The following is a 22,073-nucleotide window of genomic DNA, read 5'->3' as shown; positions in this document are numbered from 1 at the left end:
GGCTCCTGTAGTGTCCCGGGACACTGTTGTTTGCAATGGCAGGGCGGGAACCGTGCGGCTGCCGCCCTGCCATAGCAAACTCTGCTTTGCTTCATTGAAGCAAGAGCAGGGAAACCTGCTCTTGCTTCAATATAAGCTAAACAGGATTGCTGTTCCACAAGGTGAGCTGCATGTCAGTGGAAAAGCACTGCTGGTTTCAGCAGGAGGCAGGGAGCCAGCAGGACCGTGGGGGCATTGGGGCTCCCCCGCGTTCCCTAACACAAAGGGCCGGTCCCGGGGGATGGGGTCCCCGGAGCCAGAAGTGGCCCAGGAGGGTGGCCACGCAGCCCCCCTCCATCAATAAAAAATTTTTTAAAGTAAGAGGCACAGCCCTGGGGAGGGGGTCCCTGGGGCCAATAGAGCCCTCAGGAGGGGGGCCATGCAGCACCCCTCCTTAAAAAATATTTTAAAAATATATATATATGTGGCCGTTTTTATTTTTTCAAGAAAAAAACGGGTCATGCCCTGGGGGATGGGGTCCCCACGGCCCCAAATATTGTAAAAGAAGGGGGCCACCCAGCCCGCTTCTAAAAATATAAACGCTGGCATCGCACCTGAGGCCCGCCCCCTCCATGTAGCACTCTGCACACGTGCACCCTGGTGCGTTATAATTTGGGAATTATTTACCCTTGAATACTGAGGATCCCTGGGGGCCAACTGGCCCACCATGTGCCTCCAGTCTGCAACAGGGAGCTTCGTTGCAGAGACGTGGTCCAATGCCATGCCCCCTTTTTACACCACTCTTAAACACTGCTCTTACTGGCACTTACTGGAGGTACATGGTGGGCTAGTTGGCCCCCAGGGACCCTCAGGATTCAAGGGGACTTAATCCCGCAACTTACAACATACCAGGTGGTGTTTTTGCACAGTGGTGCAGGGAAGGGACAGGGCCTGATATTACAAGTGTGTAAGCACACCCCCTGGCGTGTTGTAAATTGGGGGATTAAGTCCTCTTGACTCCTGAGGGTCTCCTGGGGGCCAACTAACCCACCAGGTACCTCCAGTAAGCTGCAGAGACCTGGTCCAAGGTCACACCCCTTTTTACACCTCCCTGCAACGCAGCTCTGTGGCGCTTACTTGAGGTACCTAGTGGGCTAGTTGGCCCCCGGGGACCCTCAGGATTCAAGGGAATTAATCCCCCAACTTAAAACACGCCCGGAGACGCGTTTGCACAGTAGTGCAGGGAGGGGGCGGGCCTGATAGTACAAGTGTGCAAACACACTCCATGGCGCATTATAAATTGGGGGATTAGGTCCCCTTGATTGATGGGGGACTAGGCTGTACTTGGCCTGGGAATTTACCCAAATTGGTGACCTCCCTCAGGACCTTGAGATCACACTCTGGACTACTCATGACTGTGGGGGTGAGATTTACAGCCCCTTCCACTTATTTCTGCAGGGGACACATGAACTGAGCTGTATCCTGCCCTACTGCACTATGTGCCTGTGTGTCTGTGTGCTCTACCATCTTGTTGCTGCCCCCAACTTATCCCATCAGGACCGACCTCTAATACGTTCCCTGGTGTGTTTTGCATGACTGGTTAACCTCATTCCCTGACGTACTGTTGATGGCCCGCAATTTGATTCAGCCCCCCATTTCATTATTCATCCTGTGCCACTACTTCAGGTGTTCTTTGGGGCCTCCACTTATTTGTGGTTTCAATGAGAGGTACACACAATTCACTGAAGATGACGAGGCTGCCTACACGTACCCACCCATCAGGGGATCAAGCAGGGCGCTGGCAGTGGAGACATGTCATACATTGAGCTGGTACCTCTCCGTGAGGACTCACTGAAGGTCTCGGAGGTCACTGCCCCAGAGACCGCCGTTCAAACCAGTGGTTTAATCAGCTGATCACCCTATTCTGGCCCTTGAGGCACAGACTCAATGCCTGACCGGCCCCCTGGATGGTCAGGAGAGACGGGCTAGGCCCAACAATTTGCACATTTTTGGACTGCCCAAGCACTGAGTGGAGTCTCACTGCCTTTCTTGAGTCTTACTTCCAGGAGGTTGTAGCCCCAAGGGTCTCTCCAACTTCTGTTCCCTGGAATGTGCACTCAGGGTACCAGCTTGAATGCCCAGCCACTGCCTCTAGTGGCCTGCCTTCTTAATTTCAGGGCCCGGGATCATCTTCTACAGTAGGCCCGATCCCAGGGCCAATTAGTGGTGGACAATTCCAAGGAGTCTTTGTATCCTGACTTTACTACTCAGATTCAGGAGGGCATCCTTTGTGGCAGTGAAAGAGAAGCTGCATGAAATGGGCCTCTTGTATTCCTTGCTCTTCCCCGCTCACCTGCGGGTCCAGTCCGAGGTTAAAATACAGTTATTTTTGGATCCATCTGCGTTGTGGGACTGAATTGAACTCTACGATAATAACACAGGGAATCCGGAGACTTCTGGTCCTACCTGTTCCTCGTGCCCCAAGTGCCAACATTCCTTGAGACAAGTGATGGCAAGCCTTTCAAAGACACATGCAGCTCTGTAACAGTTAAGGACAATTAAGATAGTTCCCACTATAGGTTCCAGTGACTCTAGACATGTAGAGCACTCTATAATCGAGTTGTTGGGCTAGAATACTTAGCAAAAACACATTTGGATCATGCTCCTATGTTGAGCACCATCAAATGGGCTTCCTTCAGCACTAGCATGTCTATGTGGTGCTTTGCTCCAACTCTTCTAGATGGTCAAGCCTTTGATGGCTTGCTGGGACCGCAGATCTCTCAATATTGGAATGATAACCCTGATACAGCCTCATCAGTGGGCATGGAATGGTGATTCGGGGGTACTGTATTTCTAATATGGTGAGAGTTCCTACCCAGTCCCTCTCTGATATACAATGGCAGGAGGCATGTTAGAGGGTCTCTGGGTGAGCTAGAGGGGACTTCAGATGTTAGGAGATGCATTCTCAATTAGCGAGAGGTTATTTACGCTGGTGCAGCATCTTCGCCACTTTGATTTCAAGGCGTATTCAGCGAGGGCTCATGCAAAGCAGGATAAGTTGGGATATTTGCAGCGCTATTTGGCAGCGCTTGTCATTCACTGCTCGCGTTTCCCGCTTCGCGGGAAACACTCGCTGTTTGTGGGCTTGTTGGCCGTCAAGGAGGCCAGGGAACATCAGTGCCCACAAGCCAACTGGGCGTAGAGAACCTCCCCGCCACGCCCCCCTCAGCTGGAACAAATTGCGCTGAGGCAGCGCTGAAGTGCGGAGATCTTTTTCGTTTGCTTCTGAAGCCGGCTGATAATTGTGTGAATAGCTGAACCTTCGCCGAGACGCCTGAACTTGCAAGGCTCCTGAGAATCCTGAAGTGCTTTCTTGCTAGCGCTTGTGCTTAAGGGATATTTGCAGCGCTATTTGGCAGCGCTTGTCATTCACTGCTCGCGTTTCCCGCTTCGCGGGAAACACTCGCTGTTTGTGGGCTTGTTGGCCGTCAAGGAGGCCAGGGAACATCAGCGCCCACAAGCCAACTGGGCGTAGAGAACCTCCCCGCCACGCCCCCCTCAGCTGGAACAAATTGCGCTGAGGCAGCGCTGAAGTGCGGAGATCTTTTTCGTTTGCTTCTGAAGCCGGCTGATAATTGTGTGAATAGCTGAACCTTCGCCGAGACGCCTGAACTTGCAAGGCTCCTGAGAATCCTGAAGTGCTTTCTTGCTAGCGCTTGTGCTTAAGGGATATTTGCAGCGCTATTTGGCAGCGCTTGTCATTCACTGCTCGCGTTTCCCGCTTCGCGGGAAACACTCGCTGTTTGTGGGCTTGTTGGCCTTCAAGGAGGCCAGGGAACATCAGCGCCCACAAGCCAACTGGGCGTAGAGAACCTCCCCGCCACGCCCCCCTCAGCTGGAACAAATTGAGCTGAAGCACCGCGCATCGCGGGACGCGCGCGGGCGACGCCGGGCTAAGCCCGGGCAAAGGGCGGGCCCTCTGTGGCCCTCAGTGGCTGAGGTAGGCCGGGCTGGGCCCAGGTATTTTTATTATTATTTCATACTTTTGTTGTCTGCACATCTTCGCTGCTTCTAATTGCAGCAAATATTCGAACAAAAAAAACACTGATGATCTGCAGACTGTAACTCTGTCATCTGCTACTGTGAACTTATCGGCTTCCTCCAGTATTCCAGTATTTATATTTTATAAACTGTGTGTGTTGATATCTGCGATTGCCTATCAGGCGTAAGGGCTGGTTTCTCTAGAAGTATTATGTCTACAAAGAAATTACGTTCTGGGAAAGTTTTAAGGGACAAAGTAGAGGTGATATCTGAACCCGCACGCCTGAGGAAAAAGTCTGAAAATAGTGCGTTAGTGAAAGGTCAGATGCAGCTGGAACATATTTGGGAAAAATCAGGAAATAAACTCGCAAAAGACCCAATAATCTTAAAGTCTGCTTTATCACCTCACTTGCAACCACAAACCAATGTGGAAATGGATTTAAACACTGACGTACTGGTTGAAATAAATAAATCTTTTTGTCCTCAAATGAATGATTTAAATTCCTTAGCTCATGATCATAATACTCTCATCGAAAGAGAAAAGGAGGAGGAAGACTTTGCTGCTACATCTATCTCCACTAGTATTGATCTCGAACTATGTGGTCGATACATGGATAAGAAACCTTTTGCCCAGGTTGGGGATAGTAAAACTCCAAGTAGAGCAACTCCATCTGGAATGCTTTTATATAGCAGCACCCCATCAATCAAATCTCAAGATGATTTATTAATGCATAGTGATTTGAAGTCTCCTCAATTTAATTTATCAGGGATTTGTTCTTTTGTTCAATCTAGCTACCCAAAAAATGAGAAACCAATTTCTGAATCTCTGATAGCGCTTGAACAAATATTGTCTTCTATATTGTTACTCCTTGGTAAATTTGCTGTGAGTTCTGATTGTATTTTGTCATCTGTGTCTGAGATATTGAAGGAAATGTTGTCTAAAAAGGGTGCTAATGTTTCATTACCCCCCTCCGAACCTGTAGTTGAAAATGTTACATTACCCCCCACTGAACCTGCAGTTCGAACTGCGTCAAATTGTATCAATCTCTTGCAGGGTAATATCCCTATGAAATTGTCTGTAAAGGCAGACATCCATACACCTCTCAAGAGCCCTACCTTATCTGTCACTGGGCAGAGCAAACTCTTAAAGCCCATTGTCAAGGATGATAGCTTGGTAGAGATGGTACAAACGATCGAAAATGATCTTTTTCCCATCTTTACTCAGGAAAAAAAGGGCCCGGATGGATTGCCGGCTCAGACTAAAATCAGAAAAGAAAAATCAAAAGGGAAAAATAGGAAGTTATTACGTAAATATAAGAAAAAAAGGCCAAGGCAAATCATTTTTCAAAAAAACATAAGCCCTGAAGCGCGAGAGGAGGTAGGAAATGGGGAAAACCCTCTACTGAATATCACCAACAATAAGGTAGCGGACGATGCATTTAATAAAGTATTGGAGGATAATATGGCTGGGGGCTGTACAAATGAGGTAATTCCATCTCATGTGTTACAAGCGCCAGAACCCTTATCCGTGCTGGTTGATGCTACGGGAATTCCGCCGCAAGTGGTAAAAATATTAAATCCAACTGCATCTATTTTCCGGCCCCAACTTGATACTGCTAGTGGCTTAAATATTCAACCAGTAAAATGCGCAACGATATGTGTGGATACATTAACACTGGATTTTCTTCCGTTGTTCGATCAGGATGTAAAAATGAATAGGTCTTGGCTGCTTAACTGTTTTAAAGAGATGGATAGTCTAAAATTGATTTTGTCAAATGATATTGATTTAGTTCTTCCAATAAAATCAATTACTGGACAACGAACAAGAGTAACTTTCTACTCAAAAATAATTACTAATCTTGTTCTACAACAGGCGGAATTTTTCCAATGTAGAGGAATTGACGTATTACCTTATTATAAGAAGGCCTTATCTATTGCCTCTAGAGATAGTATTGTTAATCCAGTATTTACACAGGATGATCATTACTTTGGTAATAAAGATCTAAAAATCTGGGTCTCAAAGGGCAAAAGAATGGTATCTCAGGCCCTGCCATTGCCTGATAATACAGATGTCCCTCTAATAGAAGACAATCAGATGTGGAACTGGTTGCCCGGGGTTTTATCTACTAATTCCGCGAGTAACCCACGACTCTTCCAACATCTTTAACAATAACTTAAAAATTGTCTCTTGGAACGCTGCTGGCATGTTTAATTCCCCTGAGAAATTTGACTTTTTATCTTCTTTAAACGTTGATGTAATATGTCTCCAGGAGACGTGGTGTAAAAATCTCCCCTATGTAGGGAAAGAGTTTTTTGTCCTGGAGGCTTCAGCAAAACCTTCAAAAAAAGGCCATGCGAAAGGTGGAATTGCTTGTCTTTTATCCACCTCTCTTCAATGGCAATATACACACTACTCAGACTCTAGTAATCTCTTTCAATCTATAACTATCAGTAACTTAGGCAATGTAGGCACGCGGTCTTCGTTTGTTATTATAAATGTATACATCCCTCCCGAGGAATGTTTTAATTCAGTTATGAAGCGAATGTTTTCTTATGTAACAAAGCTATTGGAGGCTGAATATCCCCCCTATATACTGATGGTTGGAGACTTAAATAGTAAAATATCCAACTCTACTTTAGTTAAGTTCAGAAATAAACTTAAGGAAGAAGTATATAATATACCTCAAATGGCTTGGCCTACTAAAATAAAATCTAATAAAAGAGGTAAGATTCTCTTGGAGGAACTTAGCCTCTTAGAAGGGCTTATTATTAATGGTAGAATGCCCTCTGATAGTCCTGCCCATTATACACATGGCTCATACAGGGGTGAGTCTATTTTGGACTATGCCATTACGGACTATGAGGCGTTCCATTTGATTAGGGATATGGTGATCACTCATTCTATACTGAGTGATCATAAAATAATTAATTTAACTCTTTCACTAACCCTTCCTGAAACTAACTCTTGGTCCTTAAAGCATAGAGATCTTTCCATTGATCGAAGGTCGGGTAGATGTTTTTGGGGTCCCACTACCATGAAGGATGTACAAAGCCTCCTGGCTCAAACTTTACTAGAACTCGATCAGTGGGAGGGTACAGAATTCCTACAACTCGAAAACCTTATTAAAAAAGTTATTGGATTTGCCAAGAAAAAGGGAAACCCTAAAAGACCACATTTTTCTCCTAGTCCTCTATTTTTCCTGAATAGGGAGATAAATGCACTAATCAGGAAACAATATCTTAATAGATCTGAGGAAAATGAGTCTCTACTAGCCTTATTAAAACGTAGAAGAGTTAGATTGAGACTAAAATTGAAAAGAGAAAAAGAAGATTCTCTTTGGATTAGTTTGAGGGAGGCTATAACCTTTAATCGATCTAGAGAATTTTGGTCCATAATAAGGAAAGGCTGTGGTACCATAGTAACTGCCCGTCCTATAGCCATCTGCGAAGAAGTCTGGACAGTATTTGTAACTGCATTATATGCTCCAAATGAAGTACTGGAGGATATAGGTATGTTGGATTTAAATGGTATGCAAAAAATCATTCTCCCTACTGAAAAAACAATAGTTGCTGCGATAACGAGTATGCGCTCTACTGGAGCCATGGGTCCAGACGAACTGCCCATGTCAATCATTAAGCAGGATATCGCTACCTGGAGTAGGATTCTCCTCCCTATATTTCAGGCTTGCTTTTTAACAAGAACTGTCCCTGACTCCTGGAGGGGTAGTATATTAATTCCTATATTTAAAAAGGGGGATCGGGAGCTGCCATCTAATTATCGTCTAATAGCTTTATTAGATGCCATAGGAAAAATTTTCGCCAAATGTTTATTAATGTTAATTATGGAATGGGCTGAAATTAATAAGATTTTACCAATGGAACAAACTGGTTTCCGTGAAGAGCACGGAACGCTAGATAACCTGACATTATTGCAGGTGATCAGTGACAAGTATGTATGCATCCGTGATGGTGGCTTATATGCCGCATTCATTGACTACTCCACGGCGTTTGACAAAGTGGACCGCCCATCGCTGTGGAGAAAATTGGCGGCATTGGGTATGCCAGGATACTTACTTGCATTGGTTCGTTCTCTGCATATGAACACATGGTGTAAGGTGTTACAAGGTGGCGAAGAGGGTCTCACTTCATCCATCCCCTCCCAGAATGGCCTTAAACAAGGGTGTATACTGGCGCCTATATTGTTTTCTTTATATATGGCCGAACTCCCAATTTTTATTTCATCTTGTGAGGGAGTGGCACCGAAAATTGGAGGGTCTGCTATATCTATCCTAATGTATGCAGACGATATTCTTGTCTTGGATTTGACCCAGAAGGGTTTATCTAATCGTCTGCTTGCATTGAATGAATTTGCTGTAGCACACCATATGAAAATTAATACATCAAAAAGTAAAATCATGTGTATCTTTGGTAAGAGAAAATGCAGATCTAGCAATTATAAGTGGTTTATTGGGGGGCAAAAACTCGACGTGGTTAAATCTTATCCTTTTTTAGGCAAAATAATATCAGCGAATCTTAGTGAGATTCCCCATATCGAACATAACTCTCGCAAAGCATTGACCCATGGTATGGGGTTATGTTCGTTATATAATGCCACTGGGAAGAGACACTTCTCACTCTTTCTGGAAGTTTTTAAAGCAAAAGTGCCAGCTACTCTTTTATATGGAATTGAATTAGTGGAGCTGAAATATTGGGGATTCCTCCAAAAAATGGAAGGACGGGTACTTCGGAAAATTACATCGCTTAGTAATGCATGTTCTACTTCTTCATGCAGATTAGAATTCGGACTCCGAAGTTGCTGGACACAGGGACTGGTGGCCCTGGTAAGATGGGTAGCATGCTTGGCTAGAGGAAAACCTGGTACCCTAAGAGAACTTATTAAAAAGGAGTTACTGGGTAATCTTAATGATTTTTCCTCTCTACTAAAAAATTTTAGGAAAGCTGTGGCCCTGTTAGAGTTGGATGAGAGTACCCTATTCTTACTTACTCCCTCTGAACTTAAAGCTTCATTAAAAAGAGCTTCGTGGGAGCTATGTTATAAGATGGATACCCTTGCCCAACCCAGATTATATGACAGGGAATCTCTGCTAGAAACATACACCCCCAAGCTGGCCCAACAATATTTGACCTGGAATATTCCTCATGGAGTTCGTAGGATATGGTACCTCCTACGACATGATTTGCTCCCTCTTAATTCACTCTTAGCAAAATGGTACGGGGGCTCCCCTATATGTAACTTCTGTAATGTCGCTGTACAAGATCGTAACCACGTCTTGTTTATCTGTCCTGCTTTATGCTCCTTGCGATCTAAGTGGATTAAACCTATTTGTTTACAATTGGGAATTTCAAATGCTAAATTGTTTTTACATGCTCTTTACTGCCCTCCTAATGAACTGTTTTGTTGTAGAATTTTTAAATTTTTTAAAGGGTTCTTAAATATTTATTGAGGTTGCTGGGATGTCGCCGTGGTTCACTTTAAGAGCCGATTACTGTAGTGTTTTGCTCTTTCGTCATTAATTATGTATGTTTATATATCTCTTTTTCTTTCATCTGTTACTATTGTATTATGGTGTGTTTAATTTTTATGTGGCCCTCAGCGAGAGCCAAAACATAATAAATGTTGACTTTGACTTTGGATAAGTTGGGCAGAATGCTGGCATGGGTAGTGTGAGATTTAAGGGAGCGTGACAGTCTGTCCTTCTGTTGTAAGCTCCTTCAGGACAGGATGTCTTCGCACGGGAAGAGATCTATGGCATCTTCCTGTAGTATTATCATGATCTGTACTCCTCGGGGGTACTCCTTGGGGGAGGTGAGTAATTAGAGGGAAATGCTAGACTATATTGCTGATGCTTCTTCGGTATCCCATGAGCTGACTGTGGCAGATCAACAGGGAGTGGATGTTACTGAGCAAGAAGTGCGGGGAGCAATTAAGTACCTGGTGAGTTTGAAGGTGCTGGGACTCAATTGGTTTTCCATGGAATTCTAAGCAACCTTTTCATCAGAACTTCTTCCTAGGCTAGTGGCACTTCCTAAGGACTCCCAGTGGTGTGGTGAATTTCTGCCTTCACTGAAGGTCACCGTGGTGTCACTTTCTAAAAAAGATATGGGCCCACTTCTTCTTGACTCTTACTGCCCACTGTCCATGCTAAATGCAGATTTAAAAATCTTAAATAAAATCCTGTCCCATGGACTACTCCCTCACATTTGTTATATCCCATGCAGGTAAGTTAACAATTTAAAAAATAAAACAAATTTCGTAGCGCGCACTGCATCGCATTTTGCGATGCATGGTGCGCTACGAAATTCGTTTTATTTATTACATTGTTTACTTACCTGCAATTATCCATATTCCGTTGTTTACCACTGTCCACCCTGCCCCTCCCCCGCACCGCCTCCCTGCCCCACCGAACTCCCTCCACGGGCCGCAGCTGGCCTTGATCCTTGCCTGCAGTCTGACTATGAGTTGGAAGTCTGCCAGGGGACCTAATATATATCACTGGTGGTCAGAACTGAAGAAGAAGGCGGACCATGAACCGGAAGCATGCCACCACAGGGAGTCCGGAGGATTCCGACACTGCCTGCCTGGGATACCAATTTATTGGCCTGTCCAAGTGTGGACCGAGGGGGCCAACTGATGGTGGATGGTTCTCTGTCTGACAGCTCTGTTCCAACCTTGGACAATGGAGCGATGGGTCCGACCTCAGGTGATGCCCCTTAATAGACCCCGTCTCTCTTTATTTCATTGCCCCGCTTATTCCCACTGTCCTTATGTGGGCCTGCACAGCGTAGACTTGCTGGGAGGAGATGACGCTACTTGTCCATCTTGATCTGGTGCTTTTGTCTTCTGGGCCCTCTCTTAGGGGGGTGTGCTGCCTTGCAAGAGCTTGCTGATTATTGCCTCTAATTGTACATTTATTGTGTTAAGATATCTTAGATGTCCTGTTCCTGTGCTACATCTGCCGGCACTGTTGATATTTTCTTAAGAATTACTTTGTTGTGACTGAGATCTTTGTGGAAAGGCCAGTCCCACACCAAACTCTAATATGCCCAGTCCTCGTCATGCACAAAGTGTTTTATGGATAGGGCAGTCCCCCACCAAATCCTACTGTATTTGATCTGCAGAAAGGCCTCTTCAGGCAGGCCAGTCCTTCATCAAACCATACTTCGCACAGCATTTGCCATGTACAGAGGTATGTGTGGAGAGGTCAGTTTCTCACCTAACCCGTCTATGCACATCCTTTGCTCTGTGCAGAGGTATCTGTGGACAGGCTAGTCCCTCCCCAAACTCCAATATGTACAGCTTTTGTACTCTATAAAGCTCCTTGTCGACAGGCCAGCCCACACCTAACTTCACAAGGCCCAACCGTTGGGCCCTGCACAGAGGTGGTTGCGGTCAAGACAGTCCTTCAACAAACCCTCTAACTCACATCCTTTACCATGCGCACATTTCTTTGTGGAGAGGCCAGTCACATGCTAAACCCTAGTATGCACAGCCTTCACCCTGCACAGTAATGTTTGTAGACAGGCCAGTCCCATACAGGAACCTGACACACGCAGACTTTGCCCTACACAGAAGTATTTGCAGGAATAGCACTTCCCCATCAAGCACTACTAGGCACAGCCTGCACCCGCTATAGAGGTCTTTGTGGACAGGCCCTACTATGCCCAGTCATCATTCGGCACAAAGATCTTTGTGGACAGGGAAATCCTCATCAAACCCTAACATACACAACCCTGCACAAAGGTGTTTGCGGTGAGGCCAGTCGTACACCAAACCCTTTTACTGACAGGTTTCACCCTGCACAAAGGTGTTTGCAGACAGCCTGCCCCACACCAGATACTGGTACAAGCAGCCTTTTCCCTACGCAGAAGTCTTTGCAGGCAGACCACTTCCCCACCAAACACTACTAAGCAGAGTTTTCACCCTGTATAGAGGACTTTGCAGACATTCCAGTCCTTCACAAAATATTCCTACGCACAGCCTTTGCCCTACACCAAGTCTTTGGTGACAGGTCCGTCTCCCATCAAACACTATTATGCACAGCCTTTGTCCTGAACAGAGGTATTTGCAGATAGTCCAGTCCTTTACCAAACACTATTGCGTACAATCTTTGTCTGTACACAGATCTTTGTGAAGAGGCCAGGCCCTCACCTAACTTTATAGTATAAAACAAAGAGATCTTTGTTTACAGGCTAGTTTCCCTCCAAACCCTAATACACCCAGGCTTTGTCCTGTACACAGGTCTTTGTAGACAGATCAGTCCTTCACCAAACCCAAATATGCAATGCCTCAATACTCTATAGAGGTCTTTGCAGACAGGTCATTACCTCACCCAAATCCACTATGCACAGCCGCCAGTACAGAGGGATTTGTAGAGAGGCCAATCCCTCACCAAACTATAGAAAGAAGACAGTCCATCACTATACTCGGTCCCATTATGTTATGTAAAGTAATAGAATAAATTTCATAGTACTGCATTGAAGGCCTAATTTAGAGTATGAGGGGATCAGTATAGTCTGCCGTTATGGTTGAAATCTTTACAATTGCCTGCCCACAGGTAGTCTGCCTGCCATATTTAGAGATGTTCATTATCCCAGTAAACGTCTCTTAAATTAGCCGGGACAACTACCATAGAATTTCTTCTAAATGCATTGAAAGTGTGCTGTTCAGCTCTGTCAATGTATTAGGGTTATATGACACACTTTCAATGTCTTTTTTAATTTCCAAAAAGAAAATCTCAAAGTGGGGTTGTATTTTATAAAATGAAATAATCATTGAATCTTCATGGGATAGTCGTTTTCTCACATGGTGCGCCATGTTTTGTATGGTGGCCCGTAAAAGTAAAATCTTGCTATTTGTTAATTAACTCAAATCGGGTGGTTGAACAAATGGCAAAATCTTGTATGGCCCGGTCCTTTCTCCATCTGAGGTGTATGTCAGCGACGGATATAGAATAGTCTCGATGACTTTCATACTGAAGGTTCGCCCAACTCTAAATGAGGCAGGCAGATTTTAGTACAGTAGAATGGATACTCTGCCATATTTCAAATCAGGCCCTAAATTACTGTTACTTGTAAACCAATAGAAAAAGTAATTTCTGTAAGTTTATAAATACAGATTTAAATGTTGTGTCAGGTCTTAATTAAGAACAGAACACAAACCTGAACAAATCTTTATTTTTGTGAGACAAATCTATTGCAGACTTTTCTCATATACTAACATAAGGTCAAACATATGAAAACAATATTAAATCTGTCTATTTATAATCCTGAATAAGCAACTCCCCAAAAAACAATGTTATTTTTTTATGAAATATTTTATAATTTTTTGGTTCATTTTTGTAATTTTAGAAAGGAACTTTCGCAAAAACAGAACAAAGTGCATCAAAACCCAGGCCTTTCAACAAAAACAAAACCTGTTTCTTCGCACACCTGTGTGTAAGAATCATTTCAATCCAGGTAGAAGTAGACTGAATCCCGATGATAATGATTTTGCCACATCTGAAACAATATATTATCATGTTTTGGTACTAAGGTACATTTTTGGGAACAATCTGTGACACATGCGGTGAACAGTGTCTCCCACAGCTACTGGTACTCCATCTGTTTATGTTGATGCTTATGAAGCAATAAGGTCAAGCTCTGCTCTGGGAAGGTGTCATGGATAGATTGTTCACATGTGTCTCCACATGTCTGTGGTGCCATGGAAGTATTTGTGTTCTGTCCCATGAGAAAACTGTTTCTTGCAAAGATTGCTCTGCTCTATATTTGCAGATTCCGTTTAGAACCCTTGACAGATGCTGGCATCCCCCCCTCCTCTGAGAGATCTCTGTCCTTTCCAGCTGCCATAATTAAATTCACTTAAAACACAAAAACTCTGTAAAACCAGAGTGTAGTGAATCAACTGAACACACCTGAGCACTATACCTAAATTAGGGGTGGGTGTAACTCGCTGAGTTTCACTCCATAGACGTCCGCGGGGTTACATATAAACTTTGCATGATTCTGCAGAGTTCCACCATGGGCAGAAAATATGCATGTTATGCGGCTGGAGCAGTAATTTAGTGTCAGTACCTCAAGTAGCGATGAAAATCACCACAAATAGCACCATGCCATGCTCAAGAGCTTGTGGTCATACGAGTTGATTTTGCTGCCGTTCATGTAGAAAATCTACTCAAGTGGCAGCAAATCTACTCGAGAAGACGTCCTCTGACCGCTTGTGACTGCCTGTGTTAGAAAATTGCGCTGGGGTATGTAAAATCTTGCTCATATATCTGGAGCCTTGTGGGAAAACATTATGCTGTTCAGCAGTTGGAGTAATTTGGCTAGAACTCAGTGTTATAAGAGTAATGTGGATTAGCCAAATTCCACCAGTTCTGTAGGCAGAATGAAACATTCCACCCACCCCTGATTTAAATAAATTCCAAAGGACAGGAAATGTATCCAAACACATGGCATAAGTTATTTCAGCCAATCAAAAGTCTTCTTTTTGCAAACAGCCCATTCAGCACAGATAAGACAGCTTCATAGCTCCAGAAGGTCCTCTTTAATCAAGCATGCCTTCAGGCATAAACCTTTCCCTCTTGCCCCACTCGCCATGAAGTTTCATTGAAAGTGCTCATTCTCTATTTGCAGGAGCATGCTTGATAAAATTCCTCATCAACACAGCAGGGAAATGAAAATATGATAAGATGGTAGACTCCTCGCTGGAGTCCATATGATCATTTAAGGACCTCTTTACGATGTCGGTCAGAAAGCATGTCGACCAACCCCTTCTCGGAATTATTTCCAACTGACTGGGGATCTGGGAATTTGACCGACAAATTAAGATGGTTCTGAACAGCGTTCAGTCGGATTCCCATTGTCTTCAATGGGAGCCCGTGTTCCGACCGACAACACAGGCTCCTATTGAAGAAAGGTGTGGTTGTGAAAGACCTTGCACCCTGTGGCAGGCAGTCCATGGTGCCTGTCACACTGTGCATGGTTGTGAAGAGGGGTCTCATGGGTATCCCCATGGACTTCAAACATGGGCCTCTGGGTAAAGGGGGTCCTGCTAGGGGCCCAGAAATGCAATTTCCAACAGCCGTTCTGTGTCGGACAAACAGAGTCGGAAAGTCTGTCCGAATCCGACCCCGTAATGCGTCGGTCCGAAATACAGTCCATAGGGCTGTACGATTCGGCTCTGACTGACTCGGTTTCTCTTAATGCTGGTAGGAACTTAGTCAGAAAGACTGAATGGTTGCTCTCTATCATAATCGGTCAGTCTGAAATTGTTAGAAGCCGGCATTCCTGCGTGCACCGTTGTTGTCAAGTGCACGACCAGGACCCCCCTGCTCCCAGGTTAGGCCAAGAAAGGACACCGTCCAAGGTACGAGTGTTCAGTATGTGTAACCACGCCCACAGCAATCCCAATGATGTCACCACAAGTGGACTCCACACGAGTTTGTATAAAACGAGTATACTTTATATTAAAAGATATACAAAATGACCACGCGATACAACTCCCACATATATACACTGGGTAATATTGTTTCTGGTGCGTTGGGGGGGTCCTAATCCCCAACCACCACTTCTAACCAACAGTTAAGCTAACTTTTAACCGTTCTCAACAGGTTAGGTACATCGTACGACTAGATTCACACATGTTGCAAAATACAAGAAATACTGCCCTACTTAACGATGGGTTCCTGTACAGTGCCACAGTGAAACAATGCAATGCGTAGCGCCTAGATCATGTACTGAGTTAACACAAGATAATGCAACTCGGTTCACTATCAGCATGCTTTGTTCAAGGAAGGAATACAACAATGCGTCACGCTGCAATTACGCACAGTGCGATAGGAAAACAATGCGATGCGTATCACCACCAGCATGCCCTGCGCAAGGAAGGAATAAGTGCAGTAAATAACCAATTCAATGCGCTATGCTAGGATCCCGTATACTGCAAGAGAAACATAACATAGTGTGTAGCGCACTAACCCCTGCGTTTGTTAAGCACCTCTAGTGTCAAACGTTGTCCAATAGTTCGATAGTTCATTAGCAGCAAATATGCAAAGTGTTATTTGACTGTTTTTAGAAGTTGTGCGACCGGTTGCCCCAACACAGATCAACGATGACACACAAGGCACAAACTCCTTCGACAAAGCCTTTCCCATGACGCTGGGGCTACCCCACGCTGCCTTCGAGGGCCCGATCACTTGGCCCCCCTCTCCAGTGCTGTCAGTACTTCTCCGTCTCCTGGTGCACCTGGTCTTTAGGCGCTCTTCACTAATGCCCAGGTTGCACCATGACATGCTCACTGTGCATCTGAGTCTCACCTCTCCTTCTGGTGCACACGAGGTACCAGGCGGTTTCCACTAATGCCCTGGCTGCACCACCACACGCCGACCCGCGTGTCGGAGACTCACTCCTACTTAGTGCCCAGGAGGTCCTGGCACTCTTCACTAGTGCCCAGACTACACTGTGACACTCAACCCCTACGTGTCCTGAATCTTGGCTCTCTTCCATGACGGCCACAATCCACAGGCACTCCAACACCTGCAGCCGTACCAAGACATGCACCCTGCGCGTTAGAGTCTTGATTCACTCCGGGTGCCCACGATCACCATAGGCACCCCTTCAGGGGTCTCAGGCTGCCATGAAACGGTCCCACCACCACTCCTCTTGAGACATCCTAGAAACTTTTATGTTCCTGTATTTCCGAACAGGGAGCCAGCTCACCTCGGGCTCTTGGGGTTCAGGACATAGCATACAGTAAAGTCCTGCTCAGGTAGTAGAGGGGGCATGACCCATGCAGCACCCCTTCAGTCTCTCCTCGGTCAAGAGCTACAAACTGCCCACAAGCCACAGATCATGAAGCAAGCAGGAATTGGAAAAAACTGAACATAACTGAGCTCAATTCGCAACTAATACAGTCAAAACCTGACATTAATCCCAGTGACCTCAAAATCAGTGACCACAAAGAGATCAATAAATGGCTATCGACAGCAGTTCAAACGAATATTCCGCTCACCTTGAGTCAACGGAAATCTTGTAATCCCCCGGTCCCGTGGTTTATGGAGAAATTGAAGGAAGAGAAAAGCAACTGTAAGAAGCTAGAGAGGCAGTGGAGGAGAAAGTATGATACAGCCAGCAAGGAAGTCTATAAGCTGGCACTCAATGCCTACTACTTGTCCTGTAAAATAGCCAAGGGAGAACAGACTAAAAACACCATTTTAGAAGCCCAATGTAACCCTAGCACTCTTTTTAAAGTCCTAAAGGACCTGGCAGGAGCTGCACTCCAACCAGAACCCCCAACATTGTCTACCATCCAATGCAATCTTGTTGCTAACTTTTTTAATGAGAAAATAGACAAGATCTATTCTAATTTCAATGAAGGTTGCGATGATACAGCCATCCCACTGTTAACCCCCACTCTTAAGGAGTCTGACAAAAGGGACAATACCCCTGAGTATCTACTCACTGCCTGGCCACCACTACACACTACTACTTTTAAGGAAATACTAAACAGCATCACCTTAGGTTCTCCTCTGGACCCATTACCAGCACGTATCTTGAAACAGCTAGATCCATACATTTTGGATATAATTAGAACACTGTTAAATACTTCCCTAACGGAAGCAGTTGTGCCCGGGGACTGGAAGCATGCTATGGTGGTACCTCTGCTGAACAAGGCAAATGGAGACCCGGAGGTCTTTTCTAACTTTTGCCCAATATCGCTTCTGCCTATGATTTCCAAAATCTTGGAAAAACATGTGAACAAACTGCTAGCGGATTTTGTTAACAGCAACAAGCTACTACACCCCTCCCAATCGGGGTTTAGAAGGAGTCACTCTACTGAGTCCACCCTATTTGGGGTAACTGAAGCGATTCGTAAGGAATTGGACAGTGGTGGCACGGTGGCACTCATTCTTTTAGATTTGAGTGCCGCATTTGACACCATCTCACACAAAGCCCTGTCTCAGGCCCTGGAGGACATAGGGGTAAGAGGCATAGCACTGGAATGGCTGAAATAATTTCTATCTCACCAGACTTTCCAGGTCTTTTCCAAAAACAATGCCTCCGATGTCTTGAACTCCCCTTATGGGGTCCCCCAGGGCTCCATACTGAGCCCGCTGCTCTTCAATATTGATGTGACCCTGCTGGCCAAAATAGCAGAGGAAATGGGTCTCACAATATATTCCTATGCGGATGACACACAATTAGTGTTCTCTCTATCAACCACCGACAAGTCCAACACCTTCTCCCTTCGCAGTGGGCTACTGAGAATGGCAGACTGGCTGCATACCAAGAAATTAAAACTTAATGGGGACAAAACTGAGTTGATCATTTTCGGGGAACACAAAGAACTCTGGGGTCCTACTCATTGGTCGACGGAAATGGGCCCTACCCGGTAGTGGTCCAATCCGCACGTAACCTGGGGGTGATAATTGATGAGAAACTGTCTATGTGTGCCCAAATAGCTAAAACGGCCTCAACTTGTTTCGCCATCCTTAGGTGGTTGAGGAAAATCCTATGGCAACTTCCAGAAGGGGCGCAGAGAACAGTTTTACAGGCCCTCATTGTCTCCAGACTTGACTATGGGAATATCTTATATCTAGGAGCCAATAAAGCTATCATCAATCGATGGCTGCTTCTCCATCTTCCGGGGTGAACAAGTGTTGCGGAACATCTTGAGAAATTGCATTGGCTGAAGAAAGCCAATAGAGTCAAATTCAAAGCCCTTTGCTATATGTTCAGGATTGGCACAGGGGAAGCTCCTGCCTATCTATGTAAGCTGGCACATAAATATCTACCCTCTAGAAACCTTCGGTCAATGCATCAGGCCAAATTTTCTGTCCCTAGATTCAAACAAACACGTTTGGGCGGGCGCTCATTTGCCTACTTGACCCCGGTTCTGTGGAACTCACTGCCGCTCGAATTGCGTCTTGAATCGAGGTACCTTCAATTTCGAAAGGGCATCAAAACTTGGCTATTTAATCAATAGACTCCACACTCCTAATTGTAACTTTCCATCTTATCAAGCCTAACTCAGATCCAAGGCGCCGGGAAACCCTCATGGTAGCTGTTGCGCCATATAAATGTAATACATAAATAAATAAAAATGTCTCCCGCAGCCTATTCAGCAACTCTTCCTGAGGCAGAGGTTTTCTTCCCGATCGTGGACAGGTCAAAGCAGCCAGAGACTGGACCAGTCCATGGCGTCTTCAAAGCCCTCCCAGCACTTCTCTAAATGATACCAAGACCGTTCTCAATAACATCGTCAACATGACATAAACCTAACCAAAGTCCTGGGGTTACAGTTCTTCCAGTTATACCCCTCATTGTCTTTGAGGTTTCCTTGTGCTCAGGGGTCCACGACCCTTCCCTAAATCAGTCTTGCGTTTCTCCACCCCAGTGTCCATTCTCTCTTTGATACTGGGGGCCTGGATCTTTAACCAGTCAGAGGGAGATGGGTGTATTGTTTTATGGCTCTGAACCAGGCCTCTTCACCTCGCAAGGCCTCTCCTTCTCCCTGCTTCAGGTGCAGGGCAGCCTGGCGCCATCGCCACCCCTCCCCTGGGGCATGACCTCCCTCAGCCTTTCTCACCTCTTCCAGATCCAGGCAGGCAATTCATACTTGGCTGAGACACGCAAAAAGGTCTAAAGCACAAACTCGGCCATTTCTCAAACAGCCGTTTCTGGATACACAGCGACAAAACTATCTACCCAAAAAGATGCGTTATGACACTGTGAGTTTAGACGTACCAAACTTCACTGTTCCATTTCCAATTCTTGGGAAACTAGGCTAACAATACTACACCCAGCCTCCCCATTCTGTCCTATGGGCAGGATGGCCTTTCACCAGGGAATATGAAATGAAGCTTTTTCCAATGCCTTGCACCCACATTGGCACAGGTCCTGCCTTTTACTTACACTGCACCCTGCCTAGGGGTTACCCAGGACGTCCTACAGGGGTGCCCCATGTGTATGCAAAAGGGAAAGGAAGCCTGACAAGTGGAGGCACTTCTCAGGACAACATTGCTAATTTAGCATAATGTGCGCAGGCTCTACCTGAAGACCTATGTTCCCTCTCTGCGCATTTCTTTAGTACTAGCGTTGGCACACACAGTGCACATCACTTAGGGATCTTGCTAGTAAGGCAAATATACCAATCAGAGACAACCAAACACCACTACAATTTATACAGGGAACATCTGTACTTGCACACTGATTAGCAGTGGCAAGTACCTGCAGCAACTAACTTCACAGATCTCTGTCAGGAAAACAGTCTATGGGAAAAACAAAATGTTTAAGTGAACTTTAGCCAACAAGGCCAAGTCCAACAGAAATGTTTCTGAGTCGGTCGGAAACATGGGTTCCGACACAGGTTAGGAAAATCAGAATGGAATTCAGAGCCTTTCTGACCGACATTGTAATGAGGCCCTAAGTCTGCATTTGATCACTATTTTATGAATTCTCATTTCCATTCATAATAATCAGTGTTGTGTTTTTTCTAGTCAAGTACAATATTTTTTGTCTTGATGCTATAGTCCAATCTACAATGAACAGGCATTAGTTTCATTGTCAACTCTCTTTAGACCCCTACAGGGATCCATTTAACTATTAAGCCATAGCCCACCGTTGTATAGGTAGTCTACTCTGCTAAATACTGTTGGCTTCAATTATTTAACTTTCCACACTCTGCGTCTGTGGTTGTTACAGTATAAAATTTTTGTTTTAGCCTGCCAGTGATTGCATAATTTATCCCATGTTTATGCGTTTAAACTTGTGGTTTTTCCTGCCTGTGACTGCTTCCATTTAACCTGTTAAATTGTGGGATTTGCAGTCCAGACTCTGTAGTTTTCCCTCTCATTCCCCGTGACTATCAGATTTTCTCTACAAATGTCTCCTTTGCTCTGTGCTAAGACCTGTATGTTAAGCAGTGCACCCCCAGCAACCATTTTGTGTTAACAAGTCAGTGAAACCAGCCCCCTCTTCCCCCCTGAGACAGCAGTAATCTGCTGTAAACTGTTTAAACTGTGTTTAATAGGGACTGTGCACTTTGTTTTTTGGCCAGGAGAGGGAGTAAAGTTTTATACAAATAGTGTTGTTAGAGGACAAGTTTGTTGGGGCCTTATCCAAAGTGTGGATTAAGCCTGTCTGTCTCCTATGAGATCTGTGAATAGAGCAGCTCCCCAGTCCCACCCCCAGGCCAGCAGACCTAGGACTGCTATTGGTTTTCCCGAGCTCCAAGCAAATGTGAGCCCTCTTCTCACACCTGCCCAGGCCCCTTAAGGCTTTGCTGGGTGCACCTCAAATCATTCTCCGTCATCTTGTGAGTTGCAGCCTACCTATGCCCCACATTGCAGTGAGCAGAGTCCATGAAGTGGTAAGGAGGCAGACAAGTGCTGTCTCTTTCCTAAAAAGGTTTAAAAAACGATTTTCCGTAGCTGTGATTGCATCATCTTATTTTTTTATTTTTAAATGTACTTAACTGTCTTTACCTGTGGTTGTTACAGTATAAAATTGTAGTTTTAACTAAGCATGAGCGCAAAATCCGCTCCGATCGCGGATTTTGCGGATTTTCGGCAAATCCGCGATCCGCGAACTCTCGCGGATTTGCCGAAAATCCGCAATCCGCGATCGGAGCGGATTTTGCGGTCAAAAGTTCAAGCGCGCGCGCCTAATTAACGATGGCGCCGGCAAGCTGCCAGCGCCCATCCTGCAATAGTTACTTAATTAGCTTCAACAGGAAGCTCTAACAGATAAGATACAGCAGGGGCTCGAGCGCCTGCTTTATTTTAGCAGTTGGAGCTTCCTGTTGAAGCTAATTAAGTAACTTTTGCAGGATGGCGCTGGCAGCTTGCCGGCGCCATCGTAAATTACTTCAACAGTGGTGTCTTCTTGAATAAATATGAAGGGCAGGGTTCATTCGGGCACGACGGTCCTGGCACAATTAAATAATTAATCTGCTGCTCTGATCGGTCTCTGACCTTTTATACACACAAGAGGCATGCTCGCATGGACGCCCCGTCCGTTTGGCCCCGCCCACA

The sequence above is a fragment of the Lissotriton helveticus genome, chromosome 5_1, assembly GCF_964261635.1.
Source record: "Lissotriton helveticus chromosome 5_1, aLisHel1.1, whole genome shotgun sequence".
Taxonomy (NCBI): Eukaryota; Metazoa; Chordata; class Amphibia; order Caudata; family Salamandridae; genus Lissotriton; species Lissotriton helveticus.
This window is presented reverse-complemented; position numbering follows the sequence as displayed.